Source organism: Mus pahari, chromosome 5 (assembly GCF_900095145.1).
Source record: "Mus pahari chromosome 5, PAHARI_EIJ_v1.1, whole genome shotgun sequence".
Classification (NCBI taxonomy): domain Eukaryota; kingdom Metazoa; phylum Chordata; class Mammalia; order Rodentia; family Muridae; genus Mus; species Mus pahari.
The window spans coordinates 70,822,296-70,830,795 of NC_034594.1; the positions used below are offsets into that span (position 1 = coordinate 70,822,296).

The following is an 8,500-nucleotide window of genomic DNA, read 5'->3' on the forward strand; positions in this document are numbered from 1 at the left end:
AAGCCCAGGAAAGTGACTTTAAAATTCTGAATTTGCTCTGGTGAGATGCCTTAGTGGCTAAGAGTAGTTGCCTCATAACGTGATCAAACCTGAGTTTGGTCCCAGGACTCAAAAGGGAGCAGAACTCCACACACACACACACACACACACACACACACACACACACACACGTTTTATAAAAACCTGCAATAACAAACCACATAACCCGAAACGTTATCCTAATCTGGGTGGATGATCAACCTCTTCGGCCTGGCCTCATGCCTGTTTGTTAGCCTGACCCCTGGATTGACCACCCAGTACCATCAGAGTCTTTCTCCTCTTGCTTTCTAAGCAGCCTACTGACACTAGGAAGTGAGGCTCCTGCTCTCTAAATCACTAGGTTGCTCATGTCTAACCTCATGCTTGCCTTGTCCAGTCCAGCTCCTTTTCTTATGACTTCACAGTCGGGGGCTATGGCAGTGGCTGGTTACAAGTAAGGGATAGCCAAGGTGGTGGAGGAAGTTGGGAAGCCTACTAAAACTGCTGACACAGTCAGCCAGAGCTAGGTTGCCTTGGAGAAGCAGAGGCCCCTAGTGGGCCCAGGCCCTCCCTGCTTATCTTAGGGACTTACTGCCAAAGGCCAGAGCTCTGTATGAATCGCTTGGGGGCCTGTGTGGATTTATTTAGCCTAGACTGGTTCAAAGGGCTGGCTCCCTGCAGGGCCATTTGCTTAACCAATGGAAGAAGATAATGAGTTTGCTGCAAGTCAGAAGTGGAAGGACCAGAATCTAGCCTCACCATTTTTGATTTCCAGAAAGCCTCAAATCCAGAAAGGAACTGCGACGGCTTCGAGAACTTAGTGTAGCCTGCACCTCAAAAGCGTCCCTTTAGGAACATCTGGTGCCTAAAGACCACGGTTCCACCATTCCCTGGTTGGGCACGACGGATGGGAGATAGGAAAGGAGCCTGGTAGTCAGGGGGGCCTGAATGCCAGAATAGTCCCGCGAGCTTGAAGTCCAAGGCCCCACCCAGAATCGGGGCCGCCCTGCTTGCCAAAGCCAGGCTGTAGGCCGAGTCCCGCCCAGGGCCACCCGCATTCCAGAGTCCAGGTCTGGGTTAGTCCTTCCGTCATTCCAAAGCTGCGTCCAAGACAGAATCCTCCCGCCGTCGTGCCAAAGCGAAGACTAAGACGGAGAACTCGCGGTTTTCCTAAGTCCCATCCAGTACAGAGTTCTCAGGCTTTTCTCAGAGTCCTAAAGCCCCTCCCAGGGCCGAGGACATGCACAGCCTGCCAAAGCCCTGTTGCACCCGCGGAGAAGCTGCACAGCTTTGCTTCTGACTTGATGGGGCTCTCTCGCCCCGCCCTGTCCCATGTGATCACCAATCAGAGCTAGGTGCTGCGCTCGCAGGCGCGGGTCGGGAGGACCCGCCCGCAGGCCAATCGGCGGTGCGTCCGCGGGGGGGCGGGGCTGCGGCGGACGCGCGGCGGGGGCGGGGGCGGGGAAGCAGCTAGCTGTCGGGATCGGGCGGCGCGGGCGCAGGACGTGGAGGAGGCCTGGCTGGCGGCGGCGCAGGCCGGTGTGGCACGGTGAGGACGCGGCGGCCGTGGGCGGGGGAGGGGGGCGAGCCGCGCAGGGGCGCTGGGTCGGGCATGGGCTTCCTTCGCTGGCCGGACCTCAGCGGAACCCGAGCCGGACCAGGCCTGAGGCTGGCCGTCCACCAGAGAAAGCCCACGCCCGGCTCTGAGGCCTTCGTGAGGCGCGCCAGAGTCCGCGGTTGACAACACACGTCTGTGAACGGCCTGTCGGTGGAGGGCGAAGGGAGGGAGAGTCTCGGGTCCAGACTGGATGTCGGCTGAGGACTGGCTGGAGAGTTTGCTTGTGTAGATGGGCAGTCTGGGGAGGGCTGAGCGCTGCCGAGTTCCGTGGAGCCAGGCTGTCAGCGGAGTACTGAGGACAGGAACATCACACGTGGAGACCAGCTGTCGAGGGAGGGGGGCGATCAGAGCCTCAGCGTCACTCGTGGACACTGGGTGTCCCGTGGAGGGTTAAGGGCCACAAGAATGTCCTGCTGAAGACCGCCCCCACCCCCAGGCCAGTGCTCAACAAAGCGCCTTGGAAAGCAGCACCAATTGAAAACGCAGAAGGGCATTCTTTTTTCTTCTCGGCCTTTCCTTCAGAACTGAGACTCAGGTGTTAAAGTTACTTACTCTGCTAAGATCTAGAAACAGTACTGGCCCATTGCATTTTACTCATTCCAGATTATAAGCATCTTTGCCATTTACACACGTGGCAGTGATTTCTTAAACCCTTTCATGTCCCAGTAATGGTGGCGAAAAATTGAAATGAAAACAAGGCATTTGTGAAGGAAATAATGTCGATACACCGTGCTAAGACAGAATGGAGAACCTTAAGATTCCGGGCAGAATCTTTAACGGGGTGGCCTCTCTCCCTAGCTTTGTTCTGTTTCCATGGGGTGTTTTTGACTGGGCCACTGTGAAAATATTTGGTAATTAGTGGGTAGCACCGAATTAGAGTCGGTCTTGTGGAGACGGCAGCACAGATTCTCACAGTGTTAGCAAGATGGAAGAGGTCATTTGAAATGGGGAGGTATGAAGTAACCTTTACTTGTAGGCCAAATAAAAGTTTTTGTAAGTTTCGGGACATGGGAAGGTATTTGCGAAGTACTTGTTTCGTTGTCAGTTCTAAAGTTTTCAGATATCCCTGTCCCCCGCCGTTTTTTGTTGAGACAGTTTCCATAGCCCTGGCTGGCCTCCAAGCCCACATCCTCCTTTGTCAGATACCTGAGGGCTGAGAGTGCAGGTGGAGCACAGCAGTGCGCCATGGCTTCCTATGCACAACCCCACTTTAAATAGAGCACGAGAAGACCTTGCCTGGTGGGGTTGTGGATGACTCTCTGGAATACCACAACCATGTAAACCATGGCCCCTGCTTCTCCGGTGCCCTTGCTTTGCCACATTGTATGGATGGTGATTATCGATTTAGGTTCCTTCCCACAGATTCCTTTACAGAGAGGACTCAGGTGTATCTCTCATTTGCCCCGCCTCAGGTACCTCATCTGTAGAGTGGGTTTAGAATGTACTTACCTCAGACACTTGTTTCGATGACTTAGAATCAGTTTTTCAAAGGCGCTAAGATGCCCTGCACCCAGTAAGTACTTCAGTAACTGTTACTGACAAGTGAAAGGGCCACCTGAGTCAGCGGTAGCGCAGGCTAGCCCTGGGTATTTGTAAGAAAAGTTCGAGACTTGGTGATTCCACAGAGTTATCCCACTTGAAGGGGGGGGGTAGGGTCCATGGGGAGCATTGCCTAAGCAGAGATGAATCCATGGGTAGAATTCCTCGGGAATGCCATTATATCTGTCAGTTTCCTCCTTTCCAAACATCCCTGCTTCTAGTCACATGAACCCCTTCTATATTCAGACATTAACAGATTTCTCTAAATGCTGCCAATCATTTCAGTTACATTCATAGTTTCCTTTTTCTTGCTTTCCCTTCATGAACTCTGTACATACCCTGCCTTGCTCGGTGTGCAGCCAGAACACACTGAAAATTTGGGTGACTCTAGTCTGCTCTCTAAGGTCCGCACACAGTCCTTTGGCTCTATGTATCTTTTGAGGTGAGGGTTTTACTTTACCATCCAGAGTTGAAAAGCTCCTCAGGAGTCTTAATGTGGGTGAAGATTGTGGTCTGCTATTTTTGGAAAGCAACTGCCAGTGTGTGATATTTTGATTTTTGAAATTCCACTTTAAAAAATCTGATAAGCAAAGCTTGTATCAATCAGGTGGTTAAGTAAACCCGTTGGCTAGTAAACATTCTTTGGTAAGCTCCTTCCTGTCCCTCCTCACAGCATAATTTGAACCATTTTGATCCTGGGAAATAGGCTTCAAGTCGTTTTTTTAAAAAGATTTATTTATTTTATTTATATGAGTACACTGTAGCTGTCTTCAGACATACCAGAAGAGGGCATCAGATTCCATTACAGATGGTTGTGATTGCTAGGAATTGAAATCAGGACCTCTAAAAGAGTGTTCTTAACCACTGAGCCATAATCTTTTAAGCTTAACAGTGAAATGGTGTGCACATAAAAATGAAAGTGTTAAAAAGTATGTATGAGGACATGGACAGAGTCATGAGGGCAGGATGATGTTAGTGACTTTGTTTTAGATTTGTAGAATTATTTCCCACTAAGCCTGGTATTTTAGTTTATTGCTACCTTTAAAAACCTGAGAATGGTTAGAGCTTGCTGCCAAGCCTGGTGACCTGCATCAGATCCAGGGACACTCGTGGTAGAAGGAAAGAAACTATTCCCCAAAGTTGTGTTCTGACCTCTTTATGTGAATACTGTCAGACTTCTGTGCACACACATACACAAATAAATGTGATTAAAAACCCCACGAAAAGGGCATTCTCATGTGACAGGATACAGTGATGAGCCCTGCTCAGGCTCAACTCTCCTCCCCAGCCCATCCTCATCACATCCCAAAATAGACTTCATAATGTCCCACCCTAGCTTGTATGAACTTTCATCTAGTTGAATTACTAGAGCCCTGACAGCCCAGCTCCAGGCAGCTTCCTCTTCTCGCCTCTGTTGTCTTGAACTGTCTGTACTCTGCCTTTCTCCTTCCTCTGTTCTCACACAGGTAATGTGCCCACATTACGTGATTGGGACAGGGTCTGGCCTTGTAGCCTTGGCTGTCTTGGAACTCATAGATCACATTCCTCTTTCTCAGGAATGCCACTATGCCCCACCCCATCTCTTGCTTCCTTTGAGACCCCATCTCTCTGAGCCTGAGAGGCCACTGCAGTGATTTTTTTCCCCCTGTGACTGCAGTAGCCTAGTGGTTATGTGTACTTATGTAATTGTTTCCTTTTCTTGATTAAACTCCTCTGTGAGAACATCACAGAATCAGGGTAGAGTTGAGGCCATCTGCAGAGGTGAGGAACTGCTAAGTCTTTTCACCGCTATGAGCTGGAGTTCCTTGAGCTGTAAGTGTGGGAGCCCTGCCACCTGTTACAGGTAGTTTTGAGCAATAAATGACACAGTATAAAGCAAAGGGCTTGGGCTGGGCCTCCTGGCAGTGGTGGTTACTTGAGACACGGTAGCTACTGCTCTGTGTGTGAGGATTGATTAGGCTTTTTTGGTTAGGCTTTTCCCTTCATCCCAACTGCTTTTCCACCTGTGGAATTCCTCTGCCAGGCTCACTTTGTCTGTAATATTTACCACCATCTAACATCCCCACTGGAATATAGGGATTTTTCTCCCTTAGTAGGTCCTATATCCGTAAACATTTAGAGTTCCTATATTATCAGAATCGGTGATCAATAAATGTTTGAATACAATAATAAAGTTTTGTGGAGGGGGGCAAAGTCTGATGATCAGGTACTGTGGAACCTGAAGCATATATAATTAGAAAAGTATAGTAAGCTCACGACACCTATAATTCCATCTCTAGAGGGATAAGACACCTTTGGTCCTGTGGACACCTGCCCTCAAAATGCACATGCGCCCCCCCACACACACAATTTAAGATAACAAATACAAATCCTTTAAAAAGAAATCGGGTTACAAGTACCTTCCATGCCATATACCAGCGGACCCTCAGATAGATAACAGTGGACCCTTAGATAGCAGCGAACTCTCAGATAACAGTGGACCCTCTTGGGCTACCTTAGGACCTTGTCACATAGCACTAAGGCAACACGAGGTATGAACAGCATTCTAGGAGTGCATTTCAATGTACTCGAAACTAATTATAGGAAACTTAAATGTACTTCCACCTTAATAGCTCCCAGAAATGCCAACTGCTCCTCCAATTTCCCTTCTCAGGAGAGTGGCACAGGCAGTATAACATTGGAAAGATCGAACAGTCATAAGTGATTGCAATCAGAATTAATTTTTGGTAAATTTTACAGAAACATATGACCATAGGAACACTTTGCTTGGGGCCTTACCAGTACCAGACCCGTGTGAGAGACCTAGAAACCAGAGCCAAACTAGTTTTCTTTTTTATCATCAAATTGCTTTGATTGGGCATTTTTCCATCCCATGCTTGAGGCCAAATAAACTAGTAGGGTTTGGAGTGAAGGTCCTAAATGCATTTTCACTGGCCAGTGGGAATTTGTTTGGGAAGGAGGAAGTGATGTTGGAGATGAATTAATAAGACTTCACTAAATATTTTGTCTATTTCTATAAAAGTTGCAGTTTTTTTCTGTAGTTGTTATTATGGGGAGCAGCGGAGAAGCAGACCACAGTATCTGAATAACAAACCAATCTCAGTGTTAAAGGTAATTATTTATTTATTTATTTATTTATTTATTTTTTTAAAGATTTATTTATTTATTTATTATATGTGTGTACACTGTAGCTGTCTTCAGATACTCCAGAAGAGGGCATCAGATCTTGTGACAGATGGTTGTGAGCCACCATGTGGTTGCCTGGGATTTGAACTCCGGACCTTCGGAAGAGCAGTCAGGTGCTCTTACCCACTGAGCCATCTCACCAGCCCAATTATTTATTTATTTATTTAAGGTTTTTTTTTTTTTTTTTGAGACAGGGTTTCTCTGTGTAGCCCTGACTGTCCTGGGACTCACTCTGTGAGTTGGTATTGGTTGGTCTTGAACACATGGATCCACATGCCTCTGCTCCCCAGGCGCTGAGAGTAAAGACATGTACCACCACACCCAACCAAAAGTATTAATTGAACTGTTTAAGAAAAACAAAACAAGAACAACTATAACTCTTAGACAAGAGACAACAGTTATTCTTTCTCTGGAAGGTTGGCAGCTATCAGTAGAACCTTGAAGGCCATTACAGGTGTTTTCAGGAAGGTATGTGGTTTCAAAGGTAGCATACTTCTGTCAGTGCAAACAGCTGGGAAGAAGAGAGAAGGGAAGGGAGTGGGATGGGGGAGGATCTGTTTGAGAGGTTATTAGGAGGAGGGGGGCAGATATTAGGATGTAAAGTGAATAAATAAATGAAAAGAGAGAAATTAGTGCTTTACCCTCTCCCAGTAAGTGCCACTGTAAGTGTTTGGGGTTGTTTTTAAGGTAGGGTGGGTTCATTTTGGTTCATGGTTTAAAATGTGTAATGGTGGAACTTAGTTTCTGGGAGTTGTAGGATGCACACTTCATCCTGGCTTTCCCACTCGTTGGGTGGAGCATTGGAATGTGTGCGTGATGCAGCTGTGGAGGGCTCTGAAAGGTAATGGGCAGTGGAGATGAAGGCCAGAATTTGAAGAGCTTCCTGCTTTCCCCCCACTGTCCCCTGGCCTGATATCAGAATGTTCAGAACCTGGAGGTGGGCTTCAGGTAGGGATAAGGAGAACTATACAGAAGTTTTCTAGTTTGGGATTTAGAGGAGAGAGAGGGAAATCCACCATTTTTCCTCTTTGCCTCTCAGTCGTTCCTGTAACAGTTGCTTTTCTCCCTCTCTCTCTTCCCTCTTGGAGCTTTCTTCCCAGGCCAAATACAAGGTAGGAAATCCATGGGCAAGCAAGGCTGTGAAAATCCCAAATTTGTAGCTAAAGGATTGAAAAGGGATCCTTGTGAACAGGGAAGTATAGTGTGGAGAGCATAGAAAGCTTGGGAAAGTTGCCTGGTAATGTTTATGGAGTTAGAGGCTCAACACTGAACATATGTGAATCAAAACCTGAGAACTCAGGATCAGAGAGATGGTTCAACAGATGGGAAAGCACTGTCTGCTCTCCAGTTCCCAAACCCACACCACAGCTCACAGCCATCTACAACTCCAGTTCCTAGAGATCTGGTGCTTGCTTCTGGCCTCTGCAGCTAGGTCAGACACATGTAGGATTTTACTGAAGGAATATCAGGGGCTCTGAAGTAGAGTTTGTACTGACATAGTATTCCACTGAAGACTGGATGAGACTGGCATCCTGAATCCAGCCAGGCCAGTGTCTGCTCAGCAGAAATACCAATATGCTCTACAGGACTTAAATAAGACCCATACTCCAACAGCACAGTGTTCTAAAAGTCTAGGTTATACTCCAAAGACACTCAGATCTGAAACCCCAGGGAAATGTTCACACGCAAAACACAAACTAAAAATGAAGTGATGTAAATATTGAACTGATCTGAGAATTTTAAAAAAATTTTATTAATTTGTTTGTTTATTTATTTAATGTGTGTGAGTACGTTGTAGCTGTCTTCAGACACACCAGAAGAGGGCATCAGATTCCATTACAGATGGTTGTGAGTCATCATGTGGTTACTGGGAATTGAACTCAGGACCTCTGGAAGAACAGTCAGTGCTCTTAACCACTGAGCCATCTCCCCAGCCCCGCTGAGAACTCAGGATCTGGAGAGAATTTTGTGAATGTCAATATACTGGCTAGTCTTATGTCAACTTGACACACAAACTACATTTATTTGAAAGGAACGGATCTCAGTTGAGAAAATGCTTCCATAAGATCTGGCTGTAAGGCATTTTCTTAATTAGTAATTGATGAGGGAGCACCCAGGCCATTGTGGGTGGTGCCATCC

General features: G+C 47.1%; 1 protein-coding gene across 1 annotated transcript in view; it reads left to right on the forward strand.

The window, feature by feature from the left end:
* The first annotated feature begins 1,455 nt into the window (after positions 1–1,455).
* Farp2 (FERM, ARH/RhoGEF and pleckstrin domain protein 2) overlaps positions 1,456–8,500 on the forward strand; it is a 105,214-nt gene continuing 98,169 nt past the window's right edge. Inside the window, exon 1 of the mRNA XM_021197379.1 lies at positions 1,456–1,567. The gene's annotated coding sequence lies outside the window, so the exon portion shown is untranslated. The remainder of the gene's footprint in view (positions 1,568–8,500) is intronic.